The sequence below is a fragment of the Aphelocoma coerulescens genome, chromosome 1A (genome assembly GCF_041296385.1).
Source record: "Aphelocoma coerulescens isolate FSJ_1873_10779 chromosome 1A, UR_Acoe_1.0, whole genome shotgun sequence".
In the NCBI taxonomy this organism is placed as follows: domain Eukaryota; kingdom Metazoa; phylum Chordata; class Aves; order Passeriformes; family Corvidae; genus Aphelocoma; species Aphelocoma coerulescens.
The window spans coordinates 52,831,971-52,848,343 of record NC_091014.1 but is presented as its reverse complement, the minus strand read 5'-3'; the positions used below and the strand labels follow the sequence as shown (position 1 = coordinate 52,848,343).

Below are 16,373 nucleotides of genomic sequence, written 5' to 3'. Positions count from 1 at the left end.
TGATGGAGAGAGCTAGGCTCTTATGCTATCAAAATTACTGCTGTGGAAATTGAGTAATTACTCCCAGGAGAATTAGCATAAGGTGAAAAGAGTTAGGGTTAAACTTAGGAAAAAAATCTGTATGAGCTAAATGACAAAAATGTTTTAATTATGATATTAATACTTTATGTAATTGGATAACAAAACTCTGCACTGACATAAATTGATGGGTTTAGATTTCTTTTAAGATGAGTTGTCCAGAAGCCTGTACAGGCATCTCTTTATTAGTATGCAGATCTAAAGTGCATTTAAGTTTATAATTCTGACATCATTACAGCACATCTGTTAAATATGCTCCCTACATGTGTGCACAGCCTCCACTTGTTTAAAAATCATCCTTTGGACACTGTCACAGTGGGTCTATAAAATTCACTGTATTTAAGAGATATAACAATAAATTACACTTTAAAGCAGAATTTATAATTGAAATGGACAGTGATGCACCGTGGGCTCAATGACACTCACTTTCAGCTCTTTTCTCCTTCTCAGTTTGTCTTGCTGCCTTTACTGCCTGGCAGCTCTGAGCCTTCTTCCCTAGCAGCAGGTGGAGCAACGAACCCCTGTCTTCCTGGGACAGCTTATGCCTCAGCCTACCTGCTTGTTTCTCTGAAGCACCACCCAATATCTGGCTAACCAAAACCAGGCTTTTCAGAAGACAGGAGAAAGGAACAAGGAAGAATTTCCAGCTCTTCCATGTGCGCGTTACCTTCCCTTGCTGACTCATACCAAGTATGCCTTTTTAACAGCCATGACAGAGTTATCCATTAACAATGGCAAAGGAAAAAAAAAATTCCTGTCTGGGTAAGCCTGACAATGAGATTTTTGAACAAAGAAAAAGTTAACAAGCAAGTTGGTTCTAGACCCTAAAGTGAGAATGTCTACTATAGGCTTCAGTATGTTCCTTCCATGGGGATGCTGGGGAAAAGGGTAGCACTGCAAGAGTAATCTGCAGTCTCCGTTTGGGAGCTTTTTGCAAATGCTGATTTCAGACATGCTGTGGTGGGGCAGAACTGACAGTGGTTAAAGCTCCATATTGGGTTTTTTTTCTTCCCAAGACCATAAAGAGCATGTGGCTTTTTAAAGGAATCTCAGTTTTTCATCATTCAGGCAGAAATGTCATGGCAGCACAGGCTGAGAACTCTCAGCCTGTGGTTCAACTGGAAGTTGTTTCATTCCAGCAAAAACTTTTAGAAATGCAGTTCTTTCCAGGGAAACAGCTCACTGCATCTTTTTGTGAGTAAACCAGGACAGTATGAACAACATTGTGTGAGAGGGAGAGAGGCTCAGCTTCTTTTTATTCCCAGCAGAGCAAGGCCTCTTTGGGATATTAATGCAAAATAGGATTGGCCACTGATCCAAGTTAAGATTATGTGGTCTGACTCTTGTACCAGGAAATAGTTAGCAGATGTCAGGTAGTCTCTTATCATGTGAATATTTTACTCAGGTAGTGCTTTAAGTTTGGGGATAATATACTTTGCTCTTTCAGTCTAATGTGCACAGAGAGTGTAACATACAACATCTGTTTTGCCTAGAGGAGCTACAACCAGCGCCTCTGTAATTAATAGTATTACATCTCCGTCATGAACACGCAGCAAATTATTAGAGTCATTCTGAGAAAGCACAGCTGTTAATGGCACAGCAGGGGGTTGGGTTCAAGCTTTCTCTGCAGGCCTTGTTCCAGGCTACAAAACCTGGTGTTCCTCATACCACCTATGAACATCCTTCCTTACCACCCCTTGACAGAATCACCATTTCTATTGGGTGGCCTCTGTGAAGTTTGTGTTGGCATTTCTGTGCTGTTGTCCTAATGTGTCATCAGGATCTGCTTAACAATTTTAACATTGTTTTTTGGATAGACAAAGTTTGATATGGCATGAGGCATTAGGAGAGTTTTGCTGTGGAGCCAGGTCTGGCTGGCTCCTTGCACACCGTGCCCTTGGTCCATTAGCCCAGTTGCTCATGTCTTCCTGTCCTCAGCAGGACAGAGAGGCACGGCCCTACTGACAGCTCAGGAATCTCCAGTCCTCACATCCCCATGCAGCTGCTCCTGTCACAGAGGCCCTAATCTCCAACTGTCCTTCTAACTCTTCCCCTTCAGGGCTTGCAGAGGTACCAGTCTGGAGCCAAAAGCTGTAGCCTCTGGAGTGCTTGTTGCACTGACCAGTTGTCAGATTCCATATGGTGCCGCTGAGGCTTCTGTGATGCATTGCAGTATATGGTATGTATATTGCTTTCTAATTTATGCTTTACCCTCTTCTGTTTTCCAGAAGATGAGCCATTTAACAGCTACATGGGTGTTACTGTGGTGACTGTAACCAGGCAAAACCATGCAGTTTGTACTGAGATAGTTCTACATTTGTGGACTTGGAGATGATTAAGAAATTTTTAAGGGTTTGTTATTTTCTTTGCTCTTTCCTGCAGAACAGAGAGAGGTTTCTCATGAGCTTTCAGTTACAGACCATGAAGGGGAAATGTATAATTTATCTTCAAAAGCACAAGTGTATGAATATCTATACACAAACATCACATATTAGGCAAACAAACATTGTGACTTCTAGCTACTTAGAGATTTAAAAGATGTTTTCTCCAACCGTAATTAAGATTGCTTAGATATTTGACTCTTCACTTCTTTGTGTTTTGTTTGGATTTCTTGTTACATATAATTTTAACCTAGAAGTTCCAGGGTTTATTGTTTTGGGGGTTTGAATAATTGCATTATCTCTGTAACGTATTTTACTGTAAGTCACTGCCATGTGGCCTTAACTTTGCCTCCATCTTCTGGGTTTTTTTCACTTTTATAATATAATTTCCCTGCAGTATGAGTTTTTTTCAGGAGACAGCATTCTCTGATTCTCACCTGAGGAGTGCCTTTGCAAAAAAAGGTGAGAATGTGCTATCTGAAAGATGTGATTATTACTCTTGAAGCTTAAAACTGTAAACTATGTGCGTTTTGAACCCAAATGTATCATTCTAACTTAGGTTTTTAGAGATATAAAATTGAATAACTAGAGCAATTAATGGAAAGAAGGATTGTAGAACAAACTTAAATTCCTAATAAACCGATAACTGTAAATTAATCTCAGCAATTAGATATAAAAGCTATTTTCCTGTAGTGTGCAACTCTTTGAAATTTTAGTGCACTCTAATAATAAATTAGAAGACTGATAAACTGTTTCTCTAAGCTCGTTTGAGACAAGAATTGCACCAAATGCCACATTTCTGAAGGAGTCCATTTTTAAATGATTCACAAGCTAATAGAAGTCTGAGTTAAAATCCTCTACAATATTGCCTGTATTCTGTTAATAGAGTCACTGAATGAAAGGGTAGGAGGAAGGACCCCTTTGATCAAGTAGTTGGAGCCCCTTCCTATTACAGCCATTGCATTTCACCTCCTCAATTTAGTGCTGAGCCTGGTAGTTTGTGTGTGACAGCAACAGATCCCTCAGTAAGACATCAAGCCTTGATCAGAAGGCTGGTGGAGGAGAAGGATAAGGTGGAAAATGGCTTCTTTCAGTCATCTGCTCCAGCTGTTAACCACCCCATCATCAAAAATCCATGTGTTTTTTTTCCCCACCCCTTACCCTCAAACAGGCATTACAGAGAGGATAAGGAGCAGGTCTACATGTTTAATGAACCTGCTCTGGGTTCAGTGTAGCCTTGACAGTGGAACTGTGATTGTACTTCTGTAAAAATGTCTACAACTGTGAAATTCATTCGCATTTCTCAGAGTCCCCAGAGCTGCACAACAGAGCCATTCACAGTTTAGCAAGAAGGACAAAGAACCAGAGAGGAAAGAAAGAAAATGAGCAATGAAGAGACATATGTGTTGCGTGACTCTCCTCTGGTAGAAAAGACCTTGGATGTGTACAAACACAAAAAAGAAAATCAAGTCTTCTGGAAAATAGTGCCATCTCCTTTTTATTCTTTTTTCCCCTAGTACTTAACATAATCTTGGTGAGTTTAAAAAATTAAATGTAATGATACAAAAGGGGCTGCAAAGTGACTCCTCTGGACCTGGATCCATACTACACTGGGACCTGCCCTGCCTGCCCTTCTTTTTCCCATCATGTTTGTTCGCTTAAAATAAGCAACTGTACAGGACACAAGCATTGTCCAGACATTATCCAAGTCTTCCCTTTATTCCGTGAATCATCTGGCTTTGATCACAGACTACTCATGCCAACACAAAGTGAAAGAAAAATCCAAACCTGAAGAATAAGTACAAAGGAGAGAACCAAGTAATCCTGTGAATTGGTGTTGCCTTTTGGGTGACATTCTGCATTCAGGATCTGGTGTTTCAGGAAGGGCCCATCCTTGTCTGTGTTCTGTTACATTTGATAACTTTAACCACCTCAATAGCAAAGGTCTTTCCTTAAAATCCTCATTGTCTGTTTGTTGCTCTTGCTTTACATTTGAAATCTAACAGGCACAATACAAATTTTGTGTACCTCCAACTTTTCCCCATCCACTTGGTATACTTGCATTGATCTAGCTACAATGTATTTAACAGATCAGAAATATACTGTGGCAGAGATGTTTTCATCCTGTCACCTGGTATTTTCAGAACATTTCCATTGGAAAGCTTGCTTCAGATTGTGTGCTGGAAGATAAAACTGCCACTGAGTGTAGTCAAAAAGAGGGGTGACATTTTACAGGATCCATAACCTGGATTTGCCCTAGAAAAAATTTTGGGGAAGGTCTGATGCAGGCAGCTTGTCCCAACCCCAGACAATGACCAGGAGGATGTCTCAGTGAAACATTATTCCACACCTGGAGGAGAAGGGTTGTGAGCCTATGTACACACACCATGTGCTTCTCTGCACACTTCCCTTTTCAATTCAAACAGGGGGAAGCAGATACACCCTTAGCATTCCTTTCTTCAGTAATTAGTTCAAGAGAAGTGCCTAAATCACAGAGCAATTGCAAACTGAGCACACAGTAATCTCTATTGCTTGTTATGAATTCATTCTTTCCTCTATCTTCTCAAGCCAGTCATGTAATTATTTTGTTCTCTTTTTGGGCTCTTCCATTCAGTCTCTTGTAACCTGCTTGCATACAAATCATTATTTCATTTTATCTGGAGGTGGCTGGACTGATGATAATATTTAATCCATTTCAGGAAGTTTCAGAGGTCACCAGCATCAAGGAACAACAATTTGCCTTAGCTTCTTTATTAAGTGTATTACTTTTTCAATAGAATATTATTTTATGGCAAAATAGAAGCATTCTTGAAATTTATACTTGTTGCAGATATCATATCCTCTTCCAGCAACTTTGAAATAGTTACATAAACCAGAAGACTAAAACCATTTTTTATTATAAAAATCTGGGCAAGGAAGAAGTAAATTCTTTATTTCTAGCTTTTTTTATGCAATAAATGTATTTTTTTAAAGAGTAACATTTTAGGCAGAAGATGAACTGATTAACAAAAGTTAACAATATGAATTGCAATGAATTTTGTAGCTGTTTAATATATAATATTTTTAAAGCATCCTTTCACTGCTCCCAGGTATAATATCTCCCAAGTAAATAGTTGAGATTAAACTAGTCTTGAACTGGCATGTTCCAGTCTCTGACTGGAAGTGTGATTTCTGTACAGGCTGCTATTACATATCATACCCTCAGCTGGTCTTCATAAAAAGGCCAGCTGAAGTATTGCTGAGCCTGTGGAAATAGGAACAAGTGTTTCCAGTGTTATCCCAGCAATGTTTTAGTTGTAGTAAAGGACTTTTGCTCCCATGAATTCCAGTCTTGATGGAAGTGACCGATGTTCTCAGTCATACTCTAACAAGTATTTGAAACATTAAGTATTAATGATGCATTCAAATAACAGAAAAAAAAATCTCCCAGCTGCCCTTTTACTGGAAGGGTCACTCTCCATGTGAGACTGGCTCTGGCTGTGTGGTTGGGTGTAATGGGGCAACAGGCTCCCTGTGAGCTTTTGCCTGTGAGGCAGAAGGAAATGTCCGTTTTGTGAGAATGCAAGGTCTTTCTTGCACGTCTCTGTGAATGTGCTAGTGCTCATGGCAGAAGCTACAATTCCCTTTTTAATTAAAATGCTCAAGGTTACAATAAAAGTATGCTTTCTTAATTTATTCTGCAATTTTAGTTAAAATTAACTAGTGTGATGGGTTTAGCCTAATGTGTGCAGTGTTCATGGAGAAACACTTCATCCCTTTGTTACATGGCCAGTTTGTATCTTCTTGGGAAAAAAGGGAAGATTTGACCCTTGATGGCTTTCCATCTGTTTTCTGTGCCTCATGGTAAATTAAAAAAAAAGAAAAAAAAAATTGTTGCCTTTTTTTATACACTCTTTCTCTGACCATGCAGAAGTTGAAATGTCCCCAATGTAAATTCAAAGCCAGCACACAGATACATACTCTGCCTTGCACACCTACTCTTTTCCATGTAATATGAACAAAGCATGCAAAATACTGCGACAACCATCTGTTAAAAAATCATATTGTTCACAGCCATTCTATAGCAGTCCTTCAGATGTGTGAGCAGTCCACTGCATAGCCACAAGGTTTAGAGGATTCAATGACATTTGTAGTACTCATGTTCAGACTCCCTGAACTTAGAGGCAGTTTTTATCAGGTGGGACAGAGGACTCACTTCCATCTCAGAGAAACATATTCTTGAAAATTATATGTATATCTTGGTCGCATATGCCTGTACATTATAAAGAGAGAAAAAAATTTAACTTTGCAGATTTGTATACACGTATTATTTCTTGTCCTGGAAATAATTTGATTTTTTTAATATACTTTTGAATTTGCAGAGGGATGGTTTCTACAGAGTTCCCTGGTGTTAGTTACATTAGCATTTTATAGGTTGCTCATGTAAACTCTTGAGCTTTCATGTCTCTCAGTATTAGCTTTTTAATATGGCACAGTTCATACTGGCTCTTACTGCTCTCTAATTTTGGTTGGGTTTTTTATGTGGCTCCCCAGCTGCAACGAACGTGGCCTACACTTGTTCAAAACTTTTCTTGTCTGTATAAACCTGCTGTTGATGTCTTTTTTTCCTTGCATATTGTAACACTCTAAGAGCTTAACTTGCTTGTATTTGTCGTGAAGATCAATTATTCTAGATAGCAAACCCAGATCTCATATTACAGGTGGGAACCCAAAACTTTTAGATAGCAAATGGAAGTGTCTTCTACCTTTGTACCATTATTTTGGTTGTTCTACAGATATAGAAATCCATAGCTGAATTGTCTAAATAAATTATTTTAGTAAATGGCGCTCCTTATTCAAAGAACACACGCAAATAATTCCCAGCCAAATGTTAGTTATTGACTTCTAAGTTAATGCATTTTTTGAAGTGATCCCAGTATCACTCTTCTCTTTTGGGCATCTGAAATTGTTCAAAGTAACGTGGTTTCTCACCTTTCTATAAGAAAAAGGCAATTTCTACACAGGGGGCAAAAAAAAAGTAATTTAAATAAAAGCAGGTTTTATTTTGGATATTAACGTCTATAACAGCAGCTCTCCTGAAGAGAGAGAACATTTTCTACCAAAAAAGACCTTCTTAATAGTTATTCTAGATACATTTCTATGGACAAGTCGGGTAGTTTTTAAAAGGTCTGTATAAGATACTGAGAGAGAAGCTTACGATTTCTCAAGTCTTACGAGGAAAGGATGTTCTCTCTTGTGCATTAATGTGTTTCATTAGAATTCCTGGGTATCTGTCCAGCTATACATAGTAAATATTTCACATACCAATAAACTGATTCCTCAGCAATTCAACCACTCAGCACAAATGAGGCTTAATTTATGATGGATATCTGCACCTGTTAAAGAGTGAAATAGGCTCCTGACATAAGTGATTCTTTCATGCTGTTATTTCTCTAAATTTTTCATAGGTCCTATCTTCCTAGATTCTAATCTTTTAAAGATCATGATTTCAAAAACATTCCTGAATTTTTAAATTTCATATTGAAGATATGTGATTTTGAGCTGAAGTGTATATATGTAGTGTTTAGATCAACACCATTAAAGGAAGGCATAAAACGTGCCTATTACTGAATTAGGCATTTGTTTTGTATATCTAATGATAAAATCAATATGAAGCTCCATCAGAGGAGAGATCCATCAGCCTCTATCTTGCTAGCATTCAATCAAGAGATTGAATTTGCAAACTTCAAGGGGGAGAGATGTTTCTCCATTTTTTGACAATCCATATTACGCTAATTCAGACAGCTTTTACAGAGAGTTGCACCAGTTTACTCAAGCATTGTTTTCAATATCATTTCATTAAATCAATTCAAAAGGTTGTGTTGACCTTTTAAGTATACATTTAAATCTGATCAGTGGAGCTTAAATTGATTAGGAACTGATTTTAGACAACTCTTAAGGCAAATAAGTGTGTCCACACAGGGCTCCTCAGCTGTTCAACGAATTGATGTGAAATCCAATTTAAATTAAGCCACTGCAAACAAACCACTGTTGTGTTGTACACGAGTCCCAAATGTGCCCTCCAAGTTCTTTGAGAACTTTCTTTCTAACTTGAACTGAGAACCCAAGGGAGATACAGTTAATGGAGTGAAAGCTGTTCATCCCTGTCAGGAAAGGAGGAATGACTATAAAACACAGTAAAAAGCTTCCAAACAAACATCCAAGGTTCAGCCAAAAGCTGTGTTTGTAAACCTGTTCACTGTCAAATGATGGTTGTTTTTTACTCTTTTCTCATGGCAGCTGTAACTGTAATGAACAAGGCAGAAGTGCCAGATTCTGGCAGGAGGAAGCCTCCCCCATATCTCACGGGTTTAAAAGATCCAAAGTGAGTTTAAAGGAAATCCCCTCTAGTACATGTTTGCTAGGGATTAGGATATCCAAAGTTTTCAACCTTCAGTTTACCTTTGCAGGAGCTTGGTGTTTTCATGGTGTAGATTACTCCTCTCTCCCCTAAAACATCACTGAAGACCCTTGCAGGACTGCAGAGAAGCCCCTTGATCTTAACAGCCTTTAAGTCTACAGGGGGATTTCAAAGATTTTGTTCTCAGAGCAAAGAAATGGGAGATGCAAAATGAACTTCACTCCATATTGATTGGTAATGCAAATAAGATGGAATAAAATGGGTATTTGTAGAAGGGAAAGATTACCCGATAATTTCTACATTTCAGCAAACCTGTAAACCTGGGTTTTAATGACTGAGTTTAAAAACACTGACAATCATAGAATCATACAATAAAATAGGCTGTGAGAGAAAGCAGGGGTGAAAGCAATAAATAGAAGGAAATAGCCCAGTAAACTGAGGGAGAACTGGTTTAGTATAAGCAACTACTTTAATTATTAATCCAATAACATGGGAATGCAAGTTGCACTCCTGAACTTCTGGAGGCTATCTCAACCTCTCCTATGCATTCTTATCCAGATAAATTGTCATCTGCTCCATTTTCCCCTGTCCTAGAACTGAGGAAAGTAAGTGAACAGTTTTCCTTATACTCTCCAAAATGTTTTAATTATTTGACGGTTTTGCTGTATGAAAGAAGAGTTTTAAGGGCTCTTCCTCAGTTTCGCACCCCTATCTAACTGAAGATTGCTGTTTGATGGACATTTGGGAGCTCTCTTCGCCAGTCCAAACCCCAGCAGGAGAGAAGTATCTAAATGCAAAGGTAGGTTCTCCTATGAACAAAAGGAGGTAAGAGATTGGGCCTTTGTTTTTTCTCCTCCAGGGATTCAAAAGGGTCTGGTGGTGACGGCCGATGGTTTGGATGTGTGTGGTACTGGTAGATTTCTGGCCTCTTTCCAGCTTTCCTGGTTCCTCAAAATTACTTAAAATATTCCTATTCAAACCTGTGCAAGTGATTATCTTGAATGGTTGCAGACTCGCAAAAGGTTCTGGGATGTGAATGAACTCGAACATAAGGCTCTTCCATGGAAACTCATGAGTATTTCTATATGTTGAGGTAAAGGAATTAAATCCTTGGTACCAAGTGGAGTAAACTCATAGAACTTTCTATGTATATTGCTGAAACCTCCCCAAAGCTGTTGCATCTTGTTCTATTCTTTTATTTTTTAAAGTCTTGTTGACTGCAGGTGAGTGGGAGTGTGTTCCTAGTGCTAGATATGGGTCTTTCCTGTTTCTCCTACCACAGGTCCTTAAACTGGGTTGAGAAATAAAATTATGAATGTGGTGAGCAGAAGGAGAAAGAAAAAAACCACAAAAAACCCACCATGACTGGAGGGGAGAGAAGAAGGGACAATGTCACTTTGCAGTGGTAAATTACCAAAAGTAAAAATTACCAAAGAGTAGGCTCTGCACTCACACTTGCTTCTCTGCTTGCTCCTATTTTCTGCATTTCCTGCAGCGGTCAGAATTGGGGAGCTTCTCTGTTCTGATCAGTGAAAGCTCGCTGTCGCAAATTGCCCTTCTTTCTACTGATGTTCTGGAGATCCAGTTGTGCTGAGTTTGGAAATTAAAGGAAATGGTGTTTAACACAGCAAGATACATTCAAGGTATGTTCAGTATAGAACTGGCAGAGAGACCATCTCTTGTGGGATTTGCTGACCTAGATGCTGTAATGAAATTTACAGTGAAGTCCAAAGCACGGCTAACCTCAGTATATTGTCTTTATCTAGGCATTCATAACAGAAAGTGGTTAAATGCCAGAAATACTTTAAATCCTGCCTTCTGAAGATTGTCTGAGTTAGGTACCACAACTTTTTGTTCCGGCTGGTATGGGAGGCAGAGGATTGATGGCTCCCTCACTCTTGGCTTTTTTGTAATATCCATATAGGTTTTGTACAAGAAATTGCCATGTCATTAGGCCAGCTATTTTTTTCCCATTCCTTTGTGTCTTTCTAAGAAGAAATAGTATAAAATCAGTTCAATTTTTTTTCCCTGAAATCACATCTGAACTCCCTTCAACATCCCCCTGCCTAAAACCAAATAAAACCAAGAGTAACAACAAAACCCACCAAAAAAGTGACAGAAAAACTTGGATCTTTACAGTTTTCAATTGTCAAATGGTGCCTTTGCTATGACTACCAGGGACTACAACGAGATGCTTTAACCAACAGCAGCATCTTTCCTATTGTGACAAAGAAGGATGGCAAAGGCTAATGAATTGTGTCTTATTGAGCAGAACCTGCAGTTAGGAATTTGATTCCATCAAGAGATCTTTGGAGGAATTTTGGCATACTATATTTCTTGGGAAAAGAATAAAGAATTAATATGTAAGTCAAATGCAAAGCTACAGCTCAGTGCTTGTCACCTTTCCAAAAATCATCAAAATCTTTGAGTCAGTGGAGGTAGCTTCCAGACCTCTCTTTTCTGAATTTTTTTTTTTTGGTCTGATTTTAGTGCTTATTCCCTCTGTATGACTCTCTCCCACATTCAAGACTGTCAGGGAAAAACTGTAGATAAGAATATCTGTAAACAGTGTTTTAGTGTCTCCCACGCAGCAGTCTGGAACTGCCTCCCCTCATGTTTCTGAAGGTTCATGGATTTCCCAAATCAGTAGGAGTTTATTGATTTACATGCAGGCAAGCTTGTGTTACTACTTTGGTTACTCTTGTGGTTTTTTCTGGCTACTGCTAATTAGCCTGGCAGATCTTCCAGTGTTGCTTACATGCAGTAGTAAATGAATATAACTACTTCTATTGAGTTATCATAACATTGTCCTTTTTTCTTTTTTGTATCCTCCTTAAACGGATAAAAGGCACTTTGAAAACTCTTGTTTGAGCAATGAAATTGATCCAGACTGTGACCTGATACTCAAATGGTGCATCTCCTGCACTTGGACTATCCCATAGCCTCTTGTCACATCATGCAGTTTTTCTGGGTTATTCAGGTTAACATCATCACTCCTTTGCTACTGCTTTCCTGTTAGTTACCCTCTGAAAGGCTTGTCCTCTCTTCCAATTACAATCCTAGCCTGTCTCACATCTCATTGGGATCCCAGCTCAGGTTAAAGATTCTTCCTCTCTTCCAAGCCATCACTCTTCCCTGTGTATGCCTTTTTTTTTCTCAGTTGCTTATAGGCAGTCTCACCCTCCTGCTTCTTCAACCTTGTAAGTAACTGAGGTGCTCAGACTGCAGCTGACCTAGAGGTGTGGCGACTCTCGGGCCCACGTCTTGCCTCCGCCGGCTGCAGGCGGTGTGGAGAGTCCTGGCTTCCCCGGGGCCCTCCGTGCAGGCTGGGAGCCTGGCTGTGGAACGTTTCCTTTCCTCTGAGCAGAAGCCGGGATGCTGCTTTCTCTCGGGAGGTGGCAGCACAGCCAGATACGATCAGCGTATGCAGATTGACGCCCAGAACTGCAAAGAGGTGGCAGGAAGGAGGGGGGGTTGGTGTTGGATTCCTTCCGAAATGGAGCTCCTCAGCAAGGATTAGGATGGGGAGTACAGGGGTGCTCATGCACAGGAGGGATAGCTACAAGCCCTTTCTTGAAGCAGAATGGAATCAGCCCAACATCCTCACGGTAACACACTGGGATCACTCTGTTCTCACCATGTTTCTCTGTATCAGCTGCAGCTGATTGTCAGGCGTGATGTGGGGCCCGAGATGCCCACTGTGGGGACGATGTCATTCGCTGAGTCTACAGCCACAGCCCCAATTGCTTGTTTATTCATGTGGGGGGAAAGACTCCCTGCAGGAGATTGGGCAGAGTTAGTACGTACCATGGGTTTTGCAAGCACCCACGGTCCTGCAGGCTGCCACAATGATTGTGTGTTATTTTAGCTATCAAGCAGCTTAAGGTAAAATGCCGGGAGAAAGGAAGAGTGACAATTAGTCACCATCCCTTTAAATGCTACAACCTGCTCCTCTCTCAGAACCTCATCTGTTCTTTTTAGCCAGTTTGGAGGCTCCCATTCTCTCCTGAGGTTTTAGTAATGGATTACAAAGACAGGGATACTATATGGGGTTTAATGTGACCGTCATCTGGAAGACATACACAGAGGCAGGGAGTTTGGGTTTCCACAGAAAGCAAGCACAGTCTGGTTCAAAAATCTATGGGATATATTGCTTAGTCTACCCCTCTGGCTCTGTCTCTGAATTCAATTTCCCTATGCCAAGCACACTGAATCAGCTGGAGATGCTACAGAGACTTGTACAGAGCCTTGGTGGGAGGTTGTTTGCCTACCTCATGAACTTTGAGAAAGTTTTGTGGCAACACAGAATAACCATAGATTCAGTTTTGCCCCAACAGTGATTTGTGAATGCTGTGTGCATCCAAAAGCAAAGGGTCCCAATTTAGCCAACTCAAATGGTTTTACTAGCATCAGCAACTGGAGGGCAGCCAGCCAGTCAGCCCTACAGTTCTTTAAAAGGTAATAACGTGCACCTGATTTTTGCTCCTTGAATGGCAACCACTGACTAGCAACTAGTCCCATATACCAGGTAATTCCTGCTTGACGCTGCTTAGGGCACCATTGAAACCACACCTTAAGCAGGCAACACCGAGAGGGTGAAGCAGAGAAAGGCAAGAGAAAACCTGAGGTTTGTAAGCACTTAGAAAAGGGCCACCTCCCCTTTTTTCCCCCTCTTTGCTCCTGGCAGTCTTGGAAGGCCCATTCTTACTCTCATGACTTGCTCTGAAGAGTGTTTGAAAGTGCTGCAATTCTCTTTCAGAACAGTTTCTTTCCTAAGTGACCCCAGTGCCCCAGAAAGACCCCATCAAACTGGAGCATTAGTCATGATAACTGTTCATCTTCTCTGGTGCTGCAAACAGCTCAGGCAGTGAGGACTAAGCAAATCCACCTTTCCTGTCTGCATTTTCCTTCTCAGTTCTGGGGGATCCTCCCACTGCCATGTGGATCCCTCTGCTCTGGAGGGACAAGTTGTGTCAGTATGAACACCACCAGGCCTTCTGCCCAGTCCCCGTGCAGGTGCAGAGCCAGGGCTGCAAGCAGCCACCCCTCCGGGAGCAGTTCCACAGCAGTCCAGTCAGGCACATGCATTCAAAGAGTGCACGTATGGAGGAGGGAAGCATTTGAGGGATAAATCCCACATAGGATAATGTTGGTGACTGCAGAAAAATAAACAATCCGCCAACAAAATGAACATAAAGGAGAAGGGCAGTGACCAAAATCCAAGACACTGGTTTTGAAAGGTTGTTGGTACCTTGCCTTTTGGAACAATCTTTGACAATTGGGAGAGAGAGTTTGTCTCATTTTAATTGGGACTAACCATATTCACAGCAGTTGTCACATGCCACCTAGTCTGTCTGTCTCCCTGCCTTTTCAATTTGGCAGCCTTCTCTTCTTCCCCTGCATGTCCCAGAGATTTGAAAAATGATCCATTCTTCAAAGCATCCCTGGTAATTTGGACCACAGTGTTATACTTCTTTTGAGACTGATGCCTTTCAAAGCTGCAGCCTTTCTTCCTGCAGCAGCTTCTGACAACCGTCTATAATATACAGCCTTAAGAGGGCAAAACAGGTCTGAGGAAATGCACTTTTCCCAGGAGGAAAGAGATGGAGATGGCACTAAAATCAACAGAAAACAGATTATTTTATGTATAGAAAAGAAGGTAGCTTAGCCCTTTTTATGAAGTGCAGGACTATACTGTCACTCATTTCACTTTGCAAAGTGTACTGGAGATCTCTTAATGCACTTGTTGGTAAAATGTAACTGCATACACAGATAAGTAAATATTAATTAATTAAACATGCAGATATGTGTTCTGTTCTGCATCACGTTTGCTATCTTTTTTGTTTTCCTAAGAACACCATCACCTTTTAGCAAGACTTAACTCGAGATCTGTGTTGCTACATTGTTTTTGCTGCCAGATACTGAAAGATAAATCCAGACCACATGATTGCTGGCTGCATGGCTTTTACCCACTGGCAACCACCTCCCCTGGTGACAACAGCTGAGGAGGGGAAAGTATAATTTTATATTGCAGCAGTCACTTAAAGTGAAAATGCATGTTAACATTTCTCTGGAATGTATATGCCCTAGTCTACATGTTTGTTCAATGTCCTGGCTTCTTTCTGAGGAATGTCCTACTGGGGACACTGCCATACACATTACATCACATACACATTAGGGTTAGAATTGATGTATCTATTAATAAGAAATCTTGCAAATTCTGCTTTGAAAAGAGCTATTTTTTTGAAGGTGAAAAATACATTTTCTCAAGCACCCACCTCCCATTTTCAAAATACTCCTTTGCAATAGTCCTGAATACAGAGCAACAGGATGGAAATCTGAATTTGTTTCCATTCAGGGAAATGGAAGCTTTCCATATAGGTAATGAGAGGTGTTAAAGAGTGTTTACATGAGGGAGGGCATTTTTCTTCTTCAAACTTACCTTTATTGTCTGTGCAACTTTCAGGCTCAGCTTGACCCTGCCAATATTTAGGTTTGGGCATAAGTCAAGGCACAAGCATTACATGTCTTTCAAATATGAATCCCAATCCAAATATTAAAATTATCCCAACACATCCAATAACAGCATCATCTCATTCTTACTGCAGGTCCCTACTTTAGGCTTAAGTCTATTTGGAGACTGCCAGACACCCCACCCCAGCAAGCACTGGGTCTCAGGAAAAAGCTGTATGCACACAGCAAGATGGGTACAATGGAGACAGACCAGAACAGTGCTCTTGGGCCCAAGTACTTATGAGAGGTAGAGTACAGATATTGCTCCCCTGTATCTATGCAAGAAAATGGCCTTTTAGTGCTTCTACAACCTCCTCTTTCCCACATCCGTGGAGCAGCACAGTGTATAAATGGATTTAGAAGGGGTGACTGCAGAGAGATCACATCTCCAGGGACCTGCAAAGCTGGGTGAAATTTCAAGATCTGCAGTTGTCCTGCTGGGGAGCGTACTGCCCTCAGTTTCCATAACATGGGCAATACTACCACTGACCTTCTCGGAAAGGTACTGATGGAGGAAGCTCTCAGAACCAGCTCCCGTGCCTGTTGCCTCCATCCTTCCAACAGAACAGGCAAGGCGTGGGCAGCTCTGGCAGCACCTTTAAATCCATGTTGACTGTAACTACTGTATGCACAAATTGCACGTCGTAAGCGTAACCTGGACGCTGCGCGTCCTGTCTCCCGCAATTCCATGTTCCTTTTAAAAAAAGGGAGAACAAAAGGGCTACAGCTGCAACACCGCCAGCCTCACCTCATTCTGCATCGATTACGATGGGCGAAAACAAGCTAGACGTTTATTGACGGCTAAAGCCCCTCATATGATGAGGGCAGGGAGGCGAGTGCAAAGGGATTTTAGTGAGGCGCTACACCGATAGCCCGAACACTGGTGGCGGAGCGATGAGGTAACTTCGCGCGGCCCCGCCCTGGCTGCCGCCCTCAGGCGCGCGTTCACGTGACCACCCTCACGTGACCGCGCACTCAGGCCCCCCCCCCCTCACCTGCCG

At 41.0% G+C, this 16,373-nt stretch overlaps 1 long non-coding RNA gene across 1 annotated transcript; it reads right to left on the bottom strand.

Moving 5' to 3' along the window:
* Positions 1-12,393: 12,393 nt before the first annotated feature.
* Positions 12,394-16,351, bottom strand: LOC138104704 (uncharacterized). Its single transcript, XR_011148227.1, has 3 exons — positions 15,863-16,351; positions 15,302-15,338; positions 12,394-14,474 (listed from the first exon to the last, which is right to left on the bottom strand). It is a non-coding gene; the product is annotated as an uncharacterized lncRNA (long non-coding RNA).
* Between the last annotated feature and the right edge of the window lie 22 nt (positions 16,352-16,373).